The following is a 25076-nucleotide window of genomic DNA, read 5'->3' as shown; positions in this document are numbered from 1 at the left end:
AACACCGACCGCCAGGGTTGGAATGACGCCCTAAGTCTTTTTTGACCCTCAACCCATCATTATCCGGTACAATGATAAAGCACAGGTTTTTTTCACTGGCCTTGCCTCGCCATAGTATCAAGATGTATTATGAGAAATGTTTCTTTCATCACCATCTTGGGGCAGCCTGGGTATTTTGCAAAATCCAGAGATAGGGGTGCAAATTTTGTTGCTTCAAAAGGCCAGCTTTTGTAGAGTCAAACCTCAAGTTATTTAGTCAATTTGTGTAAGATATCTTGGATAACTTTCTGATACTGATCAGACATCAAATTTCTCCAAAATCTCATTACTTATGAATTTCAACATTTTTCCAAAGGTACACGCAGTTTTCCCCATCGTGCTTTCTCTGTGCTTGGCTGGTCTGCAATGTATTTACTTCCAGATTTGTGTTATGTAGCCCTGGCTGTGCAAGGTCCATGCAACTCTATTCCCCAAACTTCCAGATGCACCCTGTTGCAGAGGGAAGGGGGTGGGGGAACCTCGTCTGCTGGTAATGTTTAAAGCTGACACTGCTAGCCAGTGCCCAACGTACACCCTCTACAACATGTCAAAATTAATTTAAAACCCAATTGCCAATTTAATTTTCCTATCAAGCCACAGGCCATAGTATGTGGTGCAGAGGTAAAAGGTACACCCATGATGTGAAAAGTTAAATTCTACTTATGGACTGTAGTATCTATTGTACCATGCACTACAGGGCGGTAAAAGCATGACTTCAGGCCCAACATATAGCCTGACAGCAGTAACTGAACCCTGCTGCACCTACCCATCAAAAGAACCCTTTGGACAGGAGGAAAACCTGATTTTAAATATTAAGTACACTTTGATGCCCACTAGGTAGGGTCCATAAGACTCAAGAGTGTAACACTCGACAATTAAAATGGCATTTCCCCCTGGCGACTAGGCCTATAACAATATTGACTTTTCCAAGAAGCAAGCTAGTCAGAGCATTGTTTTCCAAGGTGCAAGCTTAAGTCAGATCAGTGACAAAGTATAGAATACATACTTTAATCTACAATGTTTGGCCTGGGCTGCTAACAAAGGTTATTTCTACATTTAATAAAAATGCAGCCTAATGGTGAATTTGGATTTTTATTAAATATACTGGTAATGTAACTTGTAGGAAGTTACCCTTACCTTGCCTGAAGCTGCTGAGGGTTAGTTTGCATTAGCTCTCCAGCAACTGCCTACCCATATGTGGACTGAATTAGGTACGAAAGGTATGTGAAAACTACCACGAGGGCAGGGACAGCTGTATAGGGTTGGGAGCATTTTCTTCCCCAGGCAGACAGATCAGTTGAGGTGGCTGCAACAACTTGAAACAGGGAAGACTCCTTTGAAGTAAATAAAAGGTAGATGATACCTGAAAAAGGCCTCAGCTTTAGTCATATTAGTCAGGCTGGCACCAAACCCAGTGGGAGGGAAGCTATCTTCATCGCTGCTTCAGAATGACCAGAGGAGTGGCATGTTCATCACCCTCACCGCACTTCTGAGTGGACACACAGGCTTGGCACAGGGGTGATGGGTTTCTGAATATTAGATTTTGAGAGTAAGACACTGGACACAGGCTCACAACTCAAAACACGCTGAGAATCCCCCTTCCCCAAGGCCGTCTGGCCAAAAAATCAGTCTTACCCACACAAGCATGATTTGAGTGCATGGAGTACCGGAGTGCACGTCCTCTGCGTGTGCTGAAGCTGCAGCAGCAGCCGCCAATAAGTCATCCACACATGGCCTAAGAGGGGCGTGGTTGGGTATTCTTGAGTTCTCAAAAGTGGTCGTGCAGCAGTAGGGGTATTCTCCGATGCTGCTACCAATGCTTGCTAAGTTTCTCTTGTGTATGGCGTGCATATGATGATCCTAGTGCTGGTACTCTGTCACAGCTTAAGCGTGCTCAGGTCACAGCAGCCTCTTTTCTCAGTCAAATGCCTCGACCCAACCATGCTTCTTGCTTTGTCCTGGTGGCAATCCCTCCTTCCACAACTGAATCACCATTTCTCCTTTATGCAAAGGCTGTGACCCAATCAGCGCAGCAGCAAACTTCATTATGGCCCATTTGGCATAAATGGTCACTAACACTATACTGCACACTGGCTGCAGGTCAACAGTGATTTGGGACTGCCCACAGTCGATGACCCCATTAGGTGCCGCTGCAGGTATAGCTCACTTCACTGCTGCCCTCCTATGGCACACCGGAGTCAACAAATGGACTGGTATAGCAGCCATCTTCTCGCCACCTCACTACAGGGTTCCACTTCACTTTGCTACTAACAATGCTCTCATCTCCCTCACAAGGTACACTGGTCTTGGCAAGTAGGGAGGTACTGGTGCTCTAGACTCTAGGGACAGGTGATTTTGAATTTCATCAGCGATGTCCCATCACCTAGCTGGAAAACTAACAGGCCTTGATGACTTCAAGGAACTCAACCCCCATATCAAAGGCATATGTTATGTAGAAGTTCTTCTCCTCGCACAGACCGACTGGCTGCTTGACCGCTGACAATTTTGGTGCCTGAAGCTCCTCTTCTTATAGTTAATTTCCAGACCCCCAAATGCGATTTACAGGCTGAGTCTGGAGTTTATTTCAGGGGTCTGCTTCATTTTGCAGGGCCCTCTCCCTGTTGTTTCCTCCTCCAGAAAACAGTCTGTCACAACAGGAGCAGCTCCAAATCAGACTGCCCCTAAAATACAGGCCATGGGAGCGACTAGAGATTCACACCTGGATGTCAGCCATACTGATATGCATATCAAAAGGCTACACCAGGGCCTCAGCCCTACTCTTCATGTTTCTGTGACCAGCCCTATCTCCTTGCATATAATATCCACACTGCACAGCATTGCATTATTCATGCAATGTACTATTCACAGGCACACATACACCCAGCAAATGTATACTACACACACTGCGCTGCACTATACACCAAACCAATGTTGAAAACAGGTGAGTTAGGCAAACACCAGCAGAACTTTAAAAGAGTGAGTTTGTAGACCTCATGCAAGTGACAAAGGTTAAAAAAGGACCTGTTCACTACACAGTATGCTGCCACCACTACACCCATGCTGCTTAACTCTTGGCAAAGGCAGCAGCCTTTCACCATTTTGAGAGTAGAACTTTGTGGGCCTTCGAGGTCCAAAAAGACCACAATCTTTGAGACAGGTCTATGTCAAGGTGCACAGGCACGATCTGTGTTCACCTAAAAAGCAGCATTACATATTCAGACAATACAGTCAGGGCACTCAGGGCATCACCATTGGAAGGTCTTTCCATTCCAACACTGGTGCTTTGTGGCGCTATTTACATTAGAATCTTCAAAGAGTTATATCTCTTGTTCTCCTTATTGGATTTTTGTTTTTTGTAGTCTCATTTTACCCACATTTTTCTCTCAATTTCAAAATAGGGAGTTTTATTGTGTTTTGTGTGACTTTTTCTTCTACAAATGCAGTTCTTAAATTCTTTTCACACTGCCTTTGATTTAGGCATCATTGCTTTGTGTCACGTTACCAGGGACTGACCTATTAGAAGTGGTGGCCTTATCCTTCAAGATGGACAATTGCCCCCCCCCCCCCCCAAATAATCACCCCTTTTGTGAAGTATTGTTAAGAATTTTTAACGGTTCATGTGTTCATCATCTAACCCCTCCACTCCCTTCCCAAAAAAACTAAACAAAAAAAAAAAAGGCAATCTCTGGCCCTACCTTTCTTGCCCTTATCTCAGTAGACTTATCTCCCTATGTTGCTGAACAGCTCGTGTTTCCTTGCAACCCACTTTGACCTTCAGCTTCAGAACAGTATCCACAATGCACTTTTTGGTACTTTGGGGGGTGGGGTGGGGGGGGTGGGTGGGGGCGCAATATATGTAACTTCCTGCTTTAAGTGTTGCCATTTCACTTTACGTTGTTTCTGTATCCCAAGCATTTCCCACAATCTTCACTTTATCATCCTGATTGCCTGAAATCAACCTCAATCAATGGTTGCCCTCTAAGGAAATACCCACTGATGAAGCCACTGGTGTCTTTCCCACCTACCAACTTCTTCAGTGGGTCTAACAGGCAACCCATCACTATTACCTCATTCTTCTAGCCCAACCACTAGCTACAACAGCGGTGATTTAAGGCTTTGCTAAGGCAGATATGGCAACTTCTTCCCATGAAACAAAGGTTTTGCCCTGCCACTACGAGAGTGAATTACTTAACGGTCTCCTGGAACACGTGCTTAGACTGCCAACTGTAGTGCCTGCTGCTGCTCTTGATTCTAGACGAACCACACCTCCCACCCTTGCATCAGTGTCTCCAAACAGCAAAGCTGGTTCCGTCCATAGTCAATGCTGTGGATGAACAGGGGGCCAGATGGGCTTTGTGGTCCAGGCTTGGATGAGCAACAAGCATGAAACCAAGATAAACCCACAAAAAACCCACAAGGTTCACAATGTTTAAGTCCACAAAGAGTGGCCCTATATTTCGGTCATGGCAGCACACGAGTAGAAACCCAAGGGCCGTTCTGGACTATGTTCCTCCCCATTTCACTTGCAAATTTAAAGTATTACAATTGCCTTAAATGTAACACACACCGTTGCCTGAATGAATTTGATTTATTTGCTCACATATCTTACAAGAAATACATACTGGTTATTATTATAACTAATAGTCACATAAAAAGTCTTACAAATGTTGATACCTTATCATAGATATTGGTTCTTCACATTATCATATGTAACAATAGTGTATACCATCCACTTTCCGTTTTTAAAAATTCCATCTGTACACATATGCTATAGTTCCTGGCAAATAAACAGAACATGAATTCAATTCTGTTTCATAAAAGGCATAACTGACATATTCCATCTTAAGAGGGCACACCTCTCCATTATGGAAACAAATGTACAAATCCAGCTTTGAAATGAAAAAAAATAAACTTTAACACTTAGCTTAGTTGCTGTTGTAAAAAAAAAAAAAAAGTTAGCCAGTTTTACAAAGAATAGTTTTCTGCAGCTATTCTCGTTTCCTGTAGCCACGCAAATCCTCATATATATTCATATCATACACTGATCCACTTGCGATAGGTAAATGACAAGGTTCTTGTCAACAATAAATATAGATTTGAAAAATAGAGAGACTGTAATATCAGGGATGTGGAATTCCTATTGCCCGACACCCAGGACATATTGTTTGGGGGTTAAGGCAACAACTTTTCCTGTTTATTTTGTCCTTGGGACAAGTAGACCCAACACCCTGCAGCACAAACCCGTTGGCTGCCAGTTTACAGAGAAGGGAACTGCCTGCAGCTGAGTTAGTGGGTGTCCATATGTTACTGCTGTTGGAACCATTATTCATGGTTTATTAATGTAAAGCCTTTGTTATTAGGGTGAGCTCTTTAAATAAATGTTTTAACGTCACACTGCACTACTGACAGTGGTTCCAGTAATAAAACAATAAATTTTAAAAAAGTGTACGCAAATTACAAAAGTTTAAAAATGTGAGGCTAAGTATAATGCTCCCAGGATGCTCTCTGATTAGATGAAAATCTTTGCAAGAGTGATGATTCTTTGCTTTCAAAATAAAATGTTCAGAAAAAAATGCAAGGAGAAAAAAAACGTTTCGCTGCTATGAAAGTTTAGGTGCTATTTCTCTGAAGCATCATTTAGTAAAATGTGTTGATGCATGCTAGTATTTCCAAAAAATATTCCCAATGGAAAATCAGTGTAGCCAGTTTCAAAAACATTACAGGAAGCATGAAAATAAATAAGCACTGGCAAAGCCAACCGATATTTGTGGTGAGTCTTTTGATTTTGTCAATGCATGACTTGTTTTGACATGGCATTTGTAACACTTTATTGTTGTGGGAGCAGCCAGGCCCTCACCGTTGTAACAAACACTGGCAAAAAGAAAAAAAATGTTTAGGTCTCAGAAAGCACACATTGCCACCAGTGGCATAACATAGGCCCTGCAGCCCCCCTCAGTACAGCACCTGCCCTGAGTGAGTTTGGTTGCTTCCATGTTCTTTGCAGGGGATCCCCCTCCAGTTTTGTTATGCCACTGATTGCCACAGTAGTTCCTGGCACTGAACAAAACTGTGTGTGCCAACATGCTCCTTGTGGAAGGGCAGAATGCGATCAATCACAGTAAAGCCAGCCGATAAAGAGAGAAACAGAAGTTTAATAAAAACAAAATGTCTGTTAACGCCAGACCTAATTAGGGTCCCAATTCTTTAAGAAAGTCACAAAAGTGAAATCATTGTATGTCTTTGAATTAGTGGCTTTCATGAATTCACAAGAAATTACAGAAGTAGGCCAGGAAATCGTACTCCTAGAAAATAGTTGTGAACTTGTGTTCTATCACGAGCAAATATGTATTTGTAGATTTGCTCATGTGAACATCAGTTGAGAGTTTACAAGTTCACTTTCCCTCCAACCAAGTTTTTCCCAACCCTGGAAGAACTTCTGCTTCTGCCACGGTCAGGAGTAAATTTCCAACCTTTCTGATTATGGGAAACAATTAGAGAATAGCTGGTGAAAATCCTTAAAATTAGTAAGGCATTCCAACCTTGAAACTATTGCTTACCACTACCTCCAAAGGTGGTAAAATAAATAAATTGCTACTATTCAAGCTGTACTATAGCACAAGCCCTGGCATAACCAGAGAGACTATTATCAGAGCTCTAATACGAGATTGCTGCCATAATCCCACAGGGGTAAACAGATTTTTTTTTTTTTTTTACAAGACAAGTAGATTTTTTTTTTTTTTACAGGACAAGTAGATTTATGAGGCAACCTGTCTCAGGGACAAGTAGATATTTTATTAAATTCCACACCACTGAATATGTAATATACATTTTCATTACCTACTTCCCCAAAACGTATTTAGGCAATAACACAGAAGCTTATTTATACAACAATATACAATATATTCACAAGAGCATTGATATTCAATCAAAATTCTAAACAGACCACATGTGGAGGAACATCTGAAAACAGATAATGATTGTTACAACTGGTCTTCAGTCTTCTCAAAGGTCGTCATTTCTGGTGCTTTTATTTTTTTTCCTCTTTGGGCATTACCCGTGAGCAAAAGGGAAAAATACATGAGGGAAAGGAGGAAGACAACACCATAAAATCCATCACAAAGGGAGAAGGCAGGAACCTGCAAGAGTGAGATAAAAGGAAGGAGGTGTTTAGTGGTGTATTAAAGAGGCATACAGTGTATTCAAGATTACGCAATGTTGGTACTCAGCACTACATTTAATAGGGCCAGGCACTGGATTCGGAGAGAGCATTGGGTACTGGCACTCATTCTTTTAAAATGTAAGCACTGTCTACAACCCTCAGGGCTGGTGATTATTTTCTATAAGCATAAGCAGGTACCAGGAATAAACGAAGACCACATCATAGTATCAAGTTTATGTTTCAGCATGTTAGCCAAATGCTAAAGGGATGTGATTTTTTAACATGATGTCGGTCCACTTCTGCAGATCTCTTCCCGGGTGCTTTGTTGCTACTTGGAACCCAAGGACAAGGGTGGAATGTAATGTCCTTTGAAATCCCTATACCTCACTTAACTGCCAGACAGGGTTCTCCTTTGCATCTCCCCTCAACATTCCTAGGCGATGAGATAGAAGAGTGGTGGCCCATCCATCTCAAAATATCCTCTTGATCTTACTGCTAGAACAAAGAAAGCTCTTGCAGACTCTAGCCACATTTAAAATAACCCCATTTTGACCAAGAGCAGCAATGTTTCACTGCTTCCGTCACGCCTCATACACAAGCACAGCTCAAGTCTGGGGAGGGGCTCTCAACATCTGACACCAGGACATTTGATGGCTGCCCTGGCGTCTCCATCTCAAATGTAATGGTGGAGAACACTGGAGAAGCTGTAAATTATTCCTGTCCTCCTTCCGCATTTGTGGACAGCTACCCTAATGTCATGCATGCAAATGTGAACCTGACACAGGAATAAATCACACGTTCCACTCCTCATCCTACAGTACAGTTTTACAAATGCAAACGTGATCTATCACATGTCTGGGTACTTGTTTTTGCATGCTTTTCATTTGAAGATGTTGGGCAGCTCACAGGTGCACACTGTTATGCTCACAATTGTGAACATGAGATCGGAGCAGCTGTTAGAGACTCCTGTTCTACATCTAGAAAGCATGCTTGCACTGGGAATTAGGAAGATGAAGGCACTGGTTGAATAGTTGCGTAGCAATGCGATACAAGAAAGAGCAAAGACTCAGCCCCCTAGGACTTCATTTAATGTGTATATTTCTCTGCATAGTTCCAGATGGTATACTGATCGGGCCCCAAGTGACTAAAGTGCTCTAATTTGAGGATGCAAATACAGATACTGTAAGAACATTTCAAAGCTATCCTGGTCATATGCAGCACACTCTAGATTGGTGAAACGATTCTTTTGCTACATGACTGCTAGAGTTTTTTCGCACCCCTGCCTCCCCCAACAGTCCTGTGAAATATTGGAACACACTAGGGCCTGATTTAACTTGGCCTAATGACGGAGATTATTTCCTCCTCTGTATTAGTAGGCAAAGAGAATTTAATCATTGTATAGCTTGTAGAAGGACAGAGAGATGGTCCAAGGGGAACCACAAGGCACTGTGGCTAAGGTGAAGTCCAATGCATGCTGTGGTTGAATAAATATGAAACAAAATGGATGTTTTGGGGCTAAGAAATGGACTGGCACAGGTGTTCGCAATGGGTGCAGAGGAGAGAGCCATGAAGATTGTTCACTAATGGATTTGTATGGTATACTGGGAAACCTACATCTGGTGGTGGTCCCCTAAACACACATTCTTATTATTTGGTGGCTGTAGTGTGGAATATAGGCATATATCGTTTTATGGCATGTGTGGCTCAGATTGGATGCATATTTTGTTAGAAGGTTCAAAACTAGAATACCACTGTCAGTAATAATATAGCACTAGAGGAGTAGATTTACAAGATACAAATTACTATTGTTAAGAAAAAATCAACAAGTTTTTTATTGACTGTGGTATGGAAGAATGAATGGATATGACTGAAGAGGGAGGAGGATGTTATTTTGTGACTGGAATGAGTGAGTGATTATACATATGTTGTCTTTGGAAACCTGCATTTACCCAACCCAGGATGACACACCTGAGGTTGTCATTGTAATACAATAGTGCAAAAACCCTTAAGACAGTGCATATGATTTTGTAAAATTAGATAGATTATTTTATACTGTTAGAAATTCAATAACTGAAATAAAAGGATGAATATAGCTCCGACATAATATAATCTTTGAGCTGCACACCAACGCCTATATGATACATATATGTCTGAGAACATAATCAATGTTGTCAGGAAATGCTGTTACTATTTATATTTCTTGCCCTGCCCTAGGGATCTTAGGATAGAGACAGGTAAGAGTGAGAACACATGAATGTAGTGGGGAGGTCCATACTGTAAGAGGACAGCTCGATGGTATTGTTTCAGCACTGTGGGCTGGCAGGTGTAGGTGCCAATCTATGGCTAACCATGTGGTTAGTGGCAATTTGACATGGTGTGAGAAGTCCGCATACTGTGCCACCCTCCCAAAGATACTGCTGTCAGGTTCCTGTTTCTCGCTTCCATTCTCCAGATTTCACTATTTGAGGCCTTGGATGAAACAAATGGAATACACTCCATGTGGTCATCATATTTATTGACTCTTTCCTTCCCTTCTTCTACCCCCATTTTAGCACTGTTCCAACAATCCCTTCATGCTACCTTAAGCTGATGGACTGTTAAGACCAAGTGAAAAAAAATATCAATTTTTCCAGGTCAATAGGCTTCCTCTTCCAGGCGTCCAGATAAGTCATGATTGCTTTGTGGCTTTACTGGACTGTGTAGGAGCAAGAACGCAGGTTCCCACAGCCCTAGTGTGCATACCAGCTTCTGGGTAGGAAGTCATCATGACCACCCATTGCTATCACAACGTGAATGGGGCAAGAACTACTGAAGAGCAAATACCTATACTATGAACAGTGCAAAGTCACTTCAAAATACTGCTAATTTCCTCATCTCTGTGCACCAGATAATACAAATTCAGAAATTGTAATGTGTGGCCATTTTTGCCTACTATGCTTTTTTGCAGGGTGGACTTATCATTTAGCACTGTTTAACACTACATATTTAAAAAAAAAAAAAAAAAAAAGCTAGGTTTATGGATGAGCACACCCCCAAAGCTCAGGGCACACATCTCCAGATCTTGTCTTTTCAGCATATTTTGGCAAATATTGCCCAGACCCGTTATTAACCAGGTAGGACTGTAAAACAGTTGCTAAAAGAGTAGTCTGCCATCCAGTATCTGGTCATTTCAATACAGCTATGCACACCTGACAAGATGGATGATCCGTCATATATATTCAGTGCCACTGGAATTATGCGATTGTGTCCCTGCAGTGATTTTTGCTTAGTAATTGATCTGCTGCATATGCCCCATACTCCATCATCTGCAGCATAATCTGCATATTTTAACAAAACAGAATTTCGCTTCTAGCTCAAAACAGTTCAAAAGTTACAAAAAATGCGATAACGGGTGTTTCTGTGCAGCGGAAGGCCCTTTGGCAAAGCTTTACGAGAAGCACTTGCCTGCACGATATTAGCACATGTTCTACACTAACCCAAATATCTCCATGATAGAAGCAGCAAAACTTTATCTATTCTGATGTTTACTGTTGTGTGATGGCACCACGAGACAGTCTCTGGTTGGTGACAGATTCTGCTTGCAAGGAGCTCTTTTTTCATTTAAAACCTTGTCTATTGGTACAGGGGCGGCTTTAGGGAATTTGAAATTAGTAACTAACAATTTGTTCAAAATATATTCCTCAAATTTTCAGACAGGACATATAATATTCGTCAGTTGTTAAAGAAGAATGTGAGATTTGAATGGGACATGAAATGTGAAATAGAATTCAGACATGTTAAAGATTTGCTGACCAAAGTACCTGCTTTGGGTGGGTTTGATCCCAATAGGAAATGTACGGTTACAACAGACACAAGTAATAAGGGTTTAGGTGCAGTACTGTCACAGGGAGATCCAAAGGGAGGTGAGAGGATTGTCCTTTTTGTATCAAGTACTTTGTCACCGACTGGGACTAAATATTCCATTATTGAAAAGGAAGCGTAGGCCTGTGCATGGGCATTGGATCATTTCCGTACATTTATTTGGAGAAAATCATTAACTGTGATATGTGACCACAAGCCATTAGTTAAATTGACTACAGAAGGAAGCGTGAATGACTCACCAAGATTAGCACGTTTGTCCATAAGAATGTAAGTCTATATATACAACATGGTGTATAAGCCTGGTAAGGAGAATGTTTTGGCGGATTGTTTATCACGTTGTTTTAATCCATGATTCTGGGAAGCCAGCGATTAATAGGAAGGAGAGGGAAAAGGAACAAGAAAAAGATGGTGTGTTACAAGGACTAATGTATTTGTGTGACAGTTGGCCTAAAAGAGAAAACATTTCGGAAGAATTAAAAACATTTTGGGAAGTTAGATCAGAATTGTCCGTTGTTAATGGAGTAGTGCTAAGAGGCGGTAGGGTAGTTCCCTGCAGGGATCACGGAGTAAGATTTTATGTTTGTGTCATGAGGGACATTTTGGCATCGTAAGGACTAAAGCAATAGTTAAGGGAGTGTTTTATTGAGCAGAGATGGACAAGGCAGCGAAGAGATTTGTGAAGTCTTGTGAACTTTGTTCTAGTGATGACAAATCCTTACGTACTTTGCAACCTACTATGAGTAAGGATTTGAATCCGGATCAACCTTGGGAATGTGTGGCAATAGATATTCTGGGTCCGGTCAGTGAGTTGCAAGAGTATGTAATTGTGTTGATAGATTTATTTTGTAAGTGGCCGGTGATAAAAACTGTAAAACAAAAAAAAACAAAAAATAAGTGCCAACGGAGTTAAAATGTATGGACAAACTTTTTGTTTCTGAAGGCATTCCAGTTTTAATTTTGAGTTATTATAGGCTGCAATTTACTTCGAATATGGTGAAGAGTTATTTTGAGAGTTGGGGTGCAACATAAAACCACTTCACTCTATAATCAGAGTGGAAATGGAACTGTGGAAAGGTTTAACCAGGTAGTGAAAGGCATGATTGAAGAGGCAGTACATAAACAGTGTGATTGGCATTTGGAATTACGGAAAGCAATATGGGCCTACAGGATCACAAAGAATGAAACTATTGGTTTATCACAGTTCGTAATGATGAGAGAAAGAAAGGCCGGATGCAAATTCAATCCTGCCTGGTTAAGTGATAGTAAGGTGGAAACTTGGGCCCCAAAGTTTGTACATGAAAGGTTGCAAAGTGGACATGAACTGAGTAAGTTATACTACGATAGAAGTAGGGGTGCTTATGATGTACAAGTAAAAGTTGGGGATTGGGTAAGGATCAAAAAACCTTGATGGGTACCTAAGGGAGAAAGTCGTTTTTTGGAAGCACAAGAAGTGATTGAAGTTTTAAGAAATGCTGTCCGACTTAAGGATGGCAAAGTGTGGAATCTGAAAAGGGTGGCTTTGTCGGGAGGAAGGTATGGAAGAGAATAAGGGACGTGGAATGGAACAGAAGACTTATATGTGGATGGAAGCTAGCGTGGATGGTACGGGCAGTGGAATGGTGCAAGAGGCGAAAAAGATCAGGTGGAAAAAGATAACGTGGATGGGAGTGAGGTCAGACAAGGTGTCGAAGAGGAGATGGTGGTGGAACATAACGAAAGAATGGAAGGTGAGGAAATAATGAGGGGTGGAAATGTTGGAGTGGATTTTAAGAGGAAAAGAGTCTTTCCAGAATGGTTAAAAGATTATGTAACAAAGTTTTTTATTTATTTATTTAGGTGTAGAAATATTTAAGTAGGTAGATATCATTATTATTATTATTATTATGGATAGTTATGTCTGGGTTATGTTGTTCAGGGATGAGAAAGTGGGGATGTGTTGTGTGGTAGTAGAATGTAGAACAAGGTGACAGCGAGGGTTCTGTGATGGAGTGATGTGCGAGCGAGCGGAGTTGGAGAGGACGGAGAGAGAACTGCCGGTTACCGTTGGCGCCTGTTTCCTTTTGTCATTGGATCATAAATAGAGAGACTGAAACCAAGACATCGTGAGAGGCTTTATATCTGAGTGAGCAGAGAGCGGAACATAGCAGAAACATGTTCTTTAAAAATGAAAGAACATTAACTATAACCCACAGTGCTAAGTGAACGGGCACATCTTTACTGATACCATTCTTTTTTTCAAATGCAGCAACAGGCAAGCCAATATAAAACAACTACGATTCTAAGTGTGAGCGCTAAATGAACCTTCATGTACCCTTAACTTGCTCAATGGAATTGCCACTTTCCAGCTGTCATCCGCTAACACGGTTATCCCATCTCAGGCAGCAAGCAGGAAAGTTCTAAATGTTAAAGAAAAGGGCTTTAAAAAGGTACTGTAAAACGGCCAGCGCTGGCAAAACCGAGATCAGTCGAATCCGATCTAAATAAAAGCACGAGAATGGTAAATTAAAGGCCCACCGTTAACTTTTTATCTATTGCAACTAAATCTTAATAAGGTGGCAATATACTTCCAGCAGTGGGTTGGACATGCTTACTGGGAAGAAGAAATGTAGTGCTGGTAAAAGAAAAAGGCAGGTACGTTAGAGAAATAATTAAAGTTACATAAAAAAGCCAATTCAAGTAGAGTGTAAAGGGAAGGGAGTGGGAAGCAGGAAAGAATGAAGAACTGACAACAGAAGTGAATGAGACAAAAAGGAGGAAAACAAATAAATCAAGAAAAAGCTTTATAAATCCTGGAATATCACCCACCCATTCGGTTTTTTTCAGAAGCAATAAGTGTGAGCACTCTTAACTGCAGACTCAAGAAAAAGATAGTGAAAACAGGAAACCCTATTTATTTAGTTGGAATGCCAGGTATATTGCATTATACCCAGCTGTAGTAAAAACAAATTATATTAATCTAGCACAATACCTACGCCAATGAGGTAGAAAGGTAAGGACTGATTACTCAAACAGTAAAGTGGTCTCTTTGGAATATATGGGGCATTTACTCTGCTGATGATTTCACAAACCAATATCCTAGGCGTCATTCCTATGGTAGAGTGTCATAGAAACTAGACAAACAACTTTGGTAAAGCAGAGTGATAAATATCACAATTTATCTTGCAATTCCCTTTTGTAGGAGCATTTCTAACCAGAGCAGGTATCCTGGCGCTTTTTGGGTGCATGCTAAGCCTAGGGTCAGCAAGTGGGCATACTGGAAGAGCAAGATTTTCACCTTCCTGCAGAACAAAAGAATTGAGGAAGTGGCTCTGATATGTAATGGCAGGTCGTTTCACGCTTTAGGAGCAATGTAGGCGAAATCCCAACTGCCAGGTCTGTATGTGTGTGAAATGTGTGCCAGCAGGAATTCGAAATTTCTGGTCATTTGTAAGCATGGCGAACATAAACTATTACCTTGTTTTATTTCCGGAAACATTTATTCTACAAAATACAATTTCAGAACATCCAGAGAGGGGAACATCTCATCAGAGAAAATTCTGGAAAAAAAACAGTAGCCAGAGCCACTTGCTTGTGGCGACAGCAGGCCATAAGCACTTTCTGAATTAAGGATTTGTCATTAACACAAGTCTTCAAAGTACTTTAGGCAGTAAATCTGGTGTGCAACATACCAAACACACTTGTGTGCCATGCAAATTTGAGACACTGAGTAAAACCCACTACAACTGACAACATGTAGGATGATTGTTAAAACTAAAACTGTATATTTGTTGGAAAGGACTGCATTCAGTACTTGCACTGTATAGTCTCACCCGGTGGTGCATGAACGTTTTGATGATCTGCTACGAGGACACAGAGCTTGATTAAGTTTCCCCCTTGCAGCGAGATACTGCCGCAATATGTATACATTTTGAACTGCATTTTTAGTACCCTAAGCATGGTAGCAGCTGATGAGGTTAAGTTAACTAAAGGTCTTCGCTGTGATACTAGTGACAATTCCTGTCCCCTACAAGGTTTACATTTTCATTTCCAATGGTGCACAAATAAACTTTCCGCAATCATCTGGAATGTCTAGGCTTTCGATCTATAGCTAAGTAGCCAGAGAGAAACATACAGTCATTCTGAGCGATGGTGAAGCACTCAGACCTTGGTCAAGGTATGTGGATGAAAGGTGAAAGGGGAAACAGAATGAATCAAAACGACCAGGAAATGTGTCAGAATTATACAGCCCATGCAGGTGCTAATCATTAGTTTACAACATTTTCTCCGTACCTCAACCTTTCAAATCAACAGAAAGGGTAGAAAAGTGTACATAAAAAATGTTTGCCATTTTATCGAAAATTCTTGTCCTGGTGTCCATTTTATTGTATTCCTGATTCGTTAAGTGGCAAAGTTTACTATTTGCTTAAGATCCCATGTAGCTGCTTAACCTTTAGCTTCCAGTCATAATAAAAGCTCTGTTGAGCACAGGGACTAGCTTTCTGGAGAGATAGATAAATCAAACAGGATTTATATAGCGCAAATCATCACCCTCAAGGGTGTCCAGGTGCTTGCAAATCTGTTTTCATAGCCCTTACCCATGTCCAACTTTACTCTCATATCTCTCTCTCTCTCTATCTATCTATATATATATACACACACACACACACACTAGATAGTTATAGTTAGGACCTAGTTTCTATAGAGAAAAGCATATTTTTTGCTTGCCTATATCTTGAGAAATCTTCACAAAATTCCCCCTCCAAAAATATGACACTCGCGTCAGCTGCAGTCTGGAAAGTTTTGGGGTGATCCATCAAGCGGGGGCCGAGAAACAGGAGTTTCTTTTTCATTTTCATAGGGATGTTAAACAGGAATAGCGGCTAAACCAATGGATGAATATACACCAAATTTGGCAGAAAGCTAGCTCTTGGTAAAGAAAGCACGCTTTTTAACCAGTTCTGTGCCGCCGGCGTAATGGTTACGTCCTGCGGCACAGGGGCATTTCTTTTTAAGGCCTTTTCGGGGGCAGAAACCTCTAGGCACCAGGGATAAAAAAAAATTATTTTCTTTTTTTGTTTTAGGTGTGGAGAGCGACCCCTTAGGCAAGGGTCGCTCCCATAGGGGGCAAATTATGTTTAGACCATTTCTGTCCCCCTTGGGGGCAGATTGGCCTATTTTTATGAGGCCAATGGGGGCAGAAACCACTAGACACCAGGGAGGTTTTTTTTGGTGCGTGAATTTCACGTAAGGGGAGCGACCCCTTAGGCAAGGGTCGTTCCCCTGGGGGGGGGGGAGAGAGATTTATTTTAGGCCATTTCTGCCCCCCCAGGGGGGGCAGTAACCACTAGGCACCGGGGATTTTTGTTGTTGTTTTACAGATGGGGAGCGACCCCTTAGGCAAGAGTTGCTCCCCTGGAGGGGCAAACTGTATTTAGGCAATTTCTGCCCGCTTTGGGGGCAGATCGGCCTATTGGTAGAAACCTTTTTTTTTGTTTGTTTTTTTTTAGAGATGGGGAGCGACCCCTTAGGCAAGTTTATTTTAGGCCATTTCTGCCCCCCCGGGGCCGGCTGAGCTAGAGACCAAAATCCACAGGTAGGCACTTTGTAAAAAAAAACACCTCTGTTTTCTGTGATAAAATGTGATGTGTCCACGTTGTGTTTTGGGCCATTTGTATCGGGAGACTTGGGGGAACACAGAATAGCAAAACAAGTGTTATTGCCCCTTGTCTTTCTCTACATTTTTTCCATCCAAATGTAAGGCAGTGTGTAAAAAAGACCTCTTTTTGAGAAATGCCCTGTAATTCACATGCTAGTATGGGCACCCCGGAATTGATAGCTATTTTTTACTCTTTATATTTCAGCAAATGAATTGCTGTATACCCGGTATAGAATGAAAACCCAAAGCAGGGTGCAGTTCATTTATTGGCTCTGGGTACCTAGAGTTCTTGATGAACCTACAAGCCCTATATATCCCGCAACCAGAAGAGTCCAGCAGACGTAACGGTATATTGCTTTAAAAAATCTGACATTACAGGAAAAAGTTACACAGTAAAATGTAGAGAAAAATTGCAGATTTTTCCACCCCAATTTCAATATTTTTTTTTTTTCAGTTGTTATTTTCTGTAAGAAACCCTTGTAGGATCTACACAAATTACCCCTTGCTGAATTCAGAATTTTGTCTACTTTTCAGAAATGTTTCAGTTTCTGGGATCCAGCTTTGGTTTCATGCCCATTTCTGTCACCGACTGGAAGAAGGCTGAAAGCACAAAAAAATAGTTAAAATGGGGTATGTCCTAGTAAAATGGCAAAATTGTGTTGAAAAATTTGGTTTTCTGATACAAGTCTGCCTGTTCCTGAAAGCTGTTGATTTTAGCACTGCAAACCCTTTGTTGATGCCATTTTCAGGGAAAAAAACCACAAGCCTTCTTCTGCAGCCCCCTTTTCCCATTTTTTGAAAAAAAAAAAATGTGCACTGTATTTGGCTAATTTCTTGGCTTCCTTCTGGGGAACCCACAAAGTCTGGGTACCTCTAGAATCCCTAGGGTGTTGGGAAAAAAGGGCGCAAATTTGGCGTGGGTAGCTTATTTGAACAAAAAGTTATGAGGGCCTAAGCGCGAACTGCCCCAAATAGCCAAAAAAAGGCTCGGCACAGGAGGGGGAAAAGGCCTGGCAGCGAAGGGGTTAAGAGGAGCGTGCAGGTGCTTTGACCGGTTGTAAATATTGTGGGTGTTTAACCACACCCACCTCACACCAATCACTTGGGCTTGTCTTTCAAAAATCACTTGATATTATTGGTAATTGCTTGAAGTTTTTCCCGTCTTGAGGCTGTTTTTGTCCCGCTTTGCAGACTGTCCCCGTTATATGGATTATTGCACAATTGCAAATATAATTCAGGATGGGCAAACAATTTTTTTTGTCTCTCCCATTCGTGCTGCATGGTGGCCATGGCGCACTCAGCGCAAACAGGCACAACACTGTGAACTCGATGGGTGCTATTGAAGTGCTGGTTATATTGTTCACAGTTACCCAATCAGAGTCATTTCTTGTGTCCCTCCCCTTAAAACACTTGAAATTAGTAAATGCTTTACATAAAGCAGAAATCCTCAAAGTAGAAGCGGCTCTCCCAGCACAGCAGGAGAGCAGATACTACAATATTCACTGCATTCGGGAAAAGTCAACCCATAACGCTTTGCAAGCATTATTTTTCACAACATTTTTGATCATAACTCATCCTGTGGTGATCCAAGGACAATGGGAACACTGCCAAAACGTTCAGCACAACTCACTCTTTTTGTCTAGGCCATCTTTTGGTCCTACACTATGAAAACCCATAAGCTGCTGCTCAGGTGATGTCTCTGAGCATTGCATGAAACAAAGAAACAGGTCAAATAATCACACAACCGATGTCACTCAAGCAAAGATAGCTAAAGTTCTCCTCTCACTGCTTGTTTATTTCATCCCAGCTGGCCCCAATACAAAACTGCCACTCAAGTTTAAAAGTTGACAGGTACAGTAGGATAACCCTTAACACTAACATTAGCAAATAACTGCATTTCCCTAAACCCTGAAGTCAGATACTTGAGTTATGTTTCAGATTCCTCTTCACCTCCTTGGAGTCTCTCTCCATTGCCACCATTTTCTGGATACAATGTCTCGATTCTACACATCATTGGCTTTACATTCCCCCCACAGTGATGTGGTAATTTGATCCATGGCACAGAGTGCTAATCCCGTTTGCTACTTCCCAGGGACTGCAAAGAGGAGTCCCAGATTATAGTATCAAACATGCTGTCTGCAGGGTTTATTGTGTCAACTGTCAGGGCATGCTTGATCAATGCCCACCTGCAAAAGTCAGTAGCCCCCAAATAATGAAAAATGCTGCACCCCACCAATTTCTACTGAATTCAAGCTTCACAGGGTCCACAATATTCCAATTTATGGAATCATTGTGTGATTTTTTGTTAAGTACTAGCAATAAGCATTTTTGCTCTTACTTATCAAATGGGTTAGAGAGATCCCATATACTCTAGACATGCTTGGTTTAGTTTGAACTCTTAATCATAAAGCATCACAGCCAGGGTTGCCTCAATTCGATTTCCTTTCACATCTTTTAAAGCATTTAAAACCTCCTCCTAAAGATTTTGGAAACTGTGGAACAGCAACCAAATATTTTTAGGTCACATGTCTATACCAACTCATACTTGGATTAGGGAACTGTAAAAGTGGAAATACTGCATAATGAATTTCTGTATGTTGACGGCCTTTGCAACTGTGATAAATATTCCTTTATGATTTCTGCCATGACCTCCAACCAATTTTTCTTCATATACCCTTTCCTTTGTTGTTTCCAAAACCTATTCAATTTACCATTCATATAAACTAGTGCAGGATTCTCTGAATTTTCGGTTTCACATGGCAACTTGCCTATTGTTCATTTACATAGCTCAGTGGCAGGAGATATTCAAATAGATAAGCCAATAAGATGAAACAGAAATTCTCTGCACTGTTAAAAACTATTCCATATAGACTTTGTCAAACATATGCACTATGAGCCTACAGTGATCAGCCTGTCATTAATGGAAATTTCTAGTATGTAGTTTCAGTGTACGTTTTGGGCTTAAGTGAACTGGAGATGGGCACAATATAACATTTCTTGGCCACCAAATTTATTGCCTTGGAGACACCGCTGAAATATAAAATACTTGGTCTATCCGGCTAACCGATCACACCAGGATTCAGAGTGGCCATCTTGCACAGCTTGCATTACAGGGGCACACAATCTTCTATGATTCCATTGTAGCTCTCTTTATACAGCATGAACAAGTATGCCAATTGGTAACATTACACTAAATTAGGAAAGGCTAACCCTTCCTTGCATTTCTATTACATAAGGTCCTTTAGGGCTATAATGGAGATTAGACCATACATATTCCATATCTGCAGTGTGCAAAGACAAGTTTATGCAAAGGACCTCCCATTGGTATCACAGTGAACACACACAAAAAACAAGTGTGCATGCTTAGTTTGAGGACATTGATTCTGCCTAGCTAAGAAACATACTAAACCTTCAATTTCGATAGAGACCCTTTTAAGAATTCCTTCAATGTTGGCAAATGAACTGACTAGTGTTGAAAGCAAATTTCCCAGGGTTATTTTTTTCTTGTTCAATATTTTATAAATCTGTGTCATTTGAAAGGAATTTTGGCTGGTATCTATGGACCTAAAGATCGATTGAATATGTCAAATTTATTTAAGATTTCAAGGCTGTTTTAAGGTGCGAATATAGCCTCATTTCTAGGACTAACAAAGTGAACGCAATAATTTGCAAATACACTTATTTGATATTGTGCTGCACCAAATGTCAGGTTCATAATGTGCTTTTTGTGTTGTATTCTCGTGGCATACCCAGGAGTGTACAAGTGATTGGCAGTTGTCAAACACCAAGCAGAGCCCACCAAAAGCCTACTGAACCTAAACCCAATAGGAATTGCAGAGTGAAACAAGTGTGGTCTGTGCTGATTAAATGGGGATGGGGATAGCTCTCTAACCCATTTATGAGGATTCCTGCACCAGAAAATGTAAAGGCAACTGGACAGTAATGGGCAAATTCATGCGAGCTTTTTACAAGCTTCATGACCAATATTATATCTGTCTCAGTGATCAGCAGCATCACACCCTCTTTTGCAGTGAAGGTGTTAATTATTTTTTTCAAGTACCAGCTAGTACAGCATAAGTTGCACAGCCATATAGGATTGTTACTTAATTTAGAATCAGAGCCCTTCATTTTATTTTAACTAACTCCATGCCTATTGGATTTTAGGATCTAGAAAACTAAACTCTGCAAATAACACCTTACTCTCGTGTAAAATCTTGCATAGAAACTTCTAAATAACTTTTCTTTCTTTCTCTTGCCTCATAATGATCTGCCCTGATGATTTTTTACTGTCGCTTTTAAATGCTGGGTTTGGCAGAATTTTGGATCCCTCATCAGATGGGTACAAATGGATTTTTAGAATGATCCTTAGCCCACCCTCAACCTTACTGGAATTCATCTCACCCCCAGCTAGTTCCAGAGAATTGTCCACTACTCATTTTGAATTGTGTTGAGGGAAGTGTAACATTATTTGTATTAACTGAAAACAGCACGACAGCTCAAACATGTATAATTATTTCACAAAATTGTTTTGGGGCTTCAGGGAAGAAAAAAAAAAACAGCCCAACAACTTTCACCCCCAACACCAATGCGTAAGCAATGTTCATGGTACCCTAATGGATATTTTATTTACAATAAATGCACAATTACGTTATACAGAAATGTCCCACTATGAAATTTCTTCTAACAGTTATTCATTTATTAATCCAATTCTTCAATTTTATACAGTGATAAAGAAAAGTGCAAAATTAAGTGATAACAAGACACAGAAAACATGTTGAGAACTAATCCTCTTCTCCAAGGCTGGTGTGAAATTGAGGAATTTGACTCATAAATAAAGGAATATGTGTTGTTATAAAGAAACAGGACAGCAACATTTCTCTACAACTTGGATCGTGCATTCCTTATAAATAATGAATGTATAATCAATAACATTAAGCACATGAAGTCAACTCAAAGAAGATTGATACCTATATTCTCTCGGCTGTCTCATTACAATCCTGATGGACCTTATGTCCCCAAGTTTGTATCTTGGAAATGGTTTCACCATTTCCCCAAATAGTTTTATGTTTTTCTGGGCACCTTTCTACTCTTGCAAAAGGATTCTTCTGACAGAGCACAATAATCCATTCCCCCCAGCCATTTTGCCATTATCAGCATGGTGGTATATTGTGCCAGTGTTTGGCAATGTGTCTCTTTTCCACTGAATATCTTGGGAGCATCAATAATTCTGCACCCTTGGTACCATCCAAATCCTTTGATATCCAAAACAGAATTGGTCTGGGATGCCACGCAAAGGGAACTCAAATCATCATCTCAGATCTGCATGAATATGGGACCAGTAGGTCCCAATCATGTGACATTACCAAATCATGGGTGCCAGAAGTTACACAAAACATCAGTCTAATGAAGGGATTCATTCTATGAAAATAATTAGACAAAACAATCTGGATGAAAATAATTAGACAAAACAATCTGGATGAGATTGCAGACTCTCTCGCAGCATTTTGGACTCCTTTTAATGGTATCTTCAAGAATGCCCAAATCTATAGCCCACCTCTCCCTCAAGGGCAAAAGAGGGCCTGCACATGTTAACCACCAAGGCCCATTATATTCTGCATACCCCCACCTATTTTTTCCCAACACCAACTTAGATGCTTTAGGAATAAATATTACACGAGATTTAACTAACTTTTAGGTCGAGCCTTTAGCAGCGAATGCACGGTCTCTGCGAGACATGCTGTATTGCTTTTATTGGTGCATTGTGCTAAATGTCCCTCATTTGTGTGCAAAGTTCCCACCCAGGGAGCATTCACTAAGACAACATTTTTGATGGCCATCACACTATGTTATCCTTCCTCCAGCGTGTGATGGCCCTATCTCCCTCCTCCTGTCTGGTTTCAGTTTTCCCTTTAATCTGAGCCGCGATCCTTTCTCCTCACAGCTCGGCGCCATACTTCATGTTCGATGGTATGCTTTTTTTAATCTGTTGAGCCTTGTTTTCATTTTGTGTCCCTCCTTCATGCTCATGGTGACCATGGCGCTTTGAATCGACTTGCTTATGTCAACTGTTTTACTTTTCATTTTTAATTTATGTGGCAAGAAAAGTCAATTTAGAAATTTACAACGTCAATAGCTCTAACTCATTTTTAGTTACTGTCTATTGTACAAATGCGAGTACTGTTGATTTAGGACACAACTGAAATCTGGTTTAAAAAAACACTATGAAGCTCAGCAGGCCAGATAATCTATTGCGGTAAAAGGTAGACTAATACAGCCCTGGCCTTTCATTTAATAGTCTAATGCATTATGTGAGTTGTAGTCTTGCACTGCAGGAATGGGACTGTAATATCAATTTAAACAATCACTGAAGGTTATAGAACTCCGCCCTCGTTTGCACAGGGTCAAATGGCAAGCTAAATACAAAATCAAAGTATGAGTTGTTGGAATATTACAGATAAAGACTGTGGCATCAATGAACAAACTAGACACTGCATGATACAGAAAAAAAAACTGTCAAAAAACATTCCTGCAATAGAAATACGCACCTTCTTTTTTGAAAAATGTGATAGTGAAAACATCTATATGGTGGCCAGATTTTGAAAACCAAAAATCTACACATTTCTGCAACCTAGATTTAGGACTGCAATTTTGCTGCGACTGACGAGTTGTGGTTTAAAATGAAGATAATTATAAAAAGTTTTTTAATTGCCTGTTTTCCAGTTCAAATACTGAAGGTAAAAAGTTTATTTTAAAAAGTGCTATGACGAGGTGAATGCTAGCCATGTCATAGCATTTTTCTCCCTAACTTTTAATAATACTGCATAGCAACCAAGCTGCTTATCAACGTGTCTAATAGAAAACATTAATAAAGCCAATAACATTCATAGACCAGAGCTACTGGCTTTGCTAATACTTGTTTAGCCATGGTGTACTGCAGAAAAAGTCATTATGACGCGGTTAGTGTTGACTGAATCATATCGCTTTTATTTCTTTTAGCCATGCTGCTCAGCCACTGTCCTGATGTACCACATGGCAAAATCAAAAATAACACATTGTAAAAGCCAATAGATTTCGCACAGGCAAGACTTATTGTAACAAGCATTGGCAATGCCAATATCTCAGGGGATGCCTGATCTTTAAAGTCAAGATAACAAGGACCTATGGAACTTGTATTCTTCGCTAAGATTTGAATTGTGTGACAATCAAATATTCCAAGATAATGGAGATGCCTATTTTGCCCCATGGACCAAATCTCTCCAGTTTTGTTACTGCAGGGATCCAGTCTTCCGTGGACAGTGGGGTTATCTTTATTAACTTCCTTTTTCAAACAATCCATTTCAAACCTTCAGACCAAGAGTCAGTGGATACCTTAGCTATTAACAGTATGCCTCAGTTTTTTTTTTGTTATATAGCAGTGTCAGTACTTCTTTTTCTTCTATTTAAATCAAATGTCTAAGTCACTTCGTTCCCCGAAACAATCAGTGATTGATTTAGAAGCATCTGGGCTTATCAGTACTATAACTGCATGTCCGCAATCCTCAGACTTCCATCCTATAGTGACTGCACACATTTTGTAAATGCAATTTCAGATGGCTAACATCCTCCTGCTCCCCGGAGATAGCTTTGGAGGGTAGGCAACATTTGTGGTAATGAAATCATTTTGAATAACGTCCATTACAGAGATCAAAAGGCCTCTCCATGCACTCATCTGCATTTTCATTCTATGTAGTAGAGAGAATGTTTAAACTTTTGAGAAGGATGTAAATGTCAAGGTATTTATACAGTCCTCCTGACCTGCAGTCCAGGGACAAGTGTGGCTACTTTATCCAACCCTGTTAAGGGCATCAGAATTGACTTGTGCCAGGTAAGTCTGAAGCCTGAGACGTCTCCATAAATGTTAAAAAATGTGTATAATTCTGGGAACAGAGCCATTGGGGTTCAAAGGTACAGCAAAATATTGTCTGTGTACAGTGCAATACAGTCCTCCGTTTCCTCCTCCTCTTCCCTCTCCCCACACAACTAAGCTGAGCTTCCTGACGTATCCAAATACCTAGTGGCTGTATTACTAGGGCCAAGAAGAAAGGGCACAACAGGCATCCCTTCCTGTTTCTCATTCAGTTGGAAAAAGGACTGGACAGTGCACCATTACCTCGCACTCTGGCCCACTGGGTAGAGTACCAGAGGCACATATAAGATAAACTGGCCCAAATCCCATTTTTAAGAAAATTTACTAAAGGAAGATTTTTTTTATCCATTCTTCACCGTATCTAGCAAACAAGTGTTTTTGTTATTCCCTGAAATGAAACATTATGGGAAATATTTCCCCACAACATGTGGTGTGTGGAAGTAATTAAGTGAGGGAGTCCTTCTTTAGGAATGGGT

At 40.7% G+C, this 25076-nt stretch overlaps 1 long non-coding RNA gene across 3 annotated transcripts in view; it reads right to left on the bottom strand.

Annotated features, from left to right (window-relative positions):
• Window positions 1-4608: 4608 nt before the first annotated feature.
• The window catches only part of LOC138261835 (uncharacterized), a 46872-nt gene continuing 26404 nt past the window's right edge, over window positions 4609-25076 (bottom strand). For all 3 annotated transcript variants that reach the window (XR_011199157.1, XR_011199155.1, XR_011199156.1), the window contains one exon: window positions 4609-7175. This is a non-coding gene — a long non-coding RNA (uncharacterized lncRNA). The remainder of the gene's footprint in view (window positions 7176-25076) is intronic.

Source organism: Pleurodeles waltl, chromosome 10 (assembly GCF_031143425.1).
Source record: "Pleurodeles waltl isolate 20211129_DDA chromosome 10, aPleWal1.hap1.20221129, whole genome shotgun sequence".
Classification (NCBI taxonomy): domain Eukaryota; kingdom Metazoa; phylum Chordata; class Amphibia; order Caudata; family Salamandridae; genus Pleurodeles; species Pleurodeles waltl.
The sequence above is the reverse complement of the archived record's forward strand: the minus strand, read 5'-3'. Positions and strand labels throughout refer to the sequence as shown.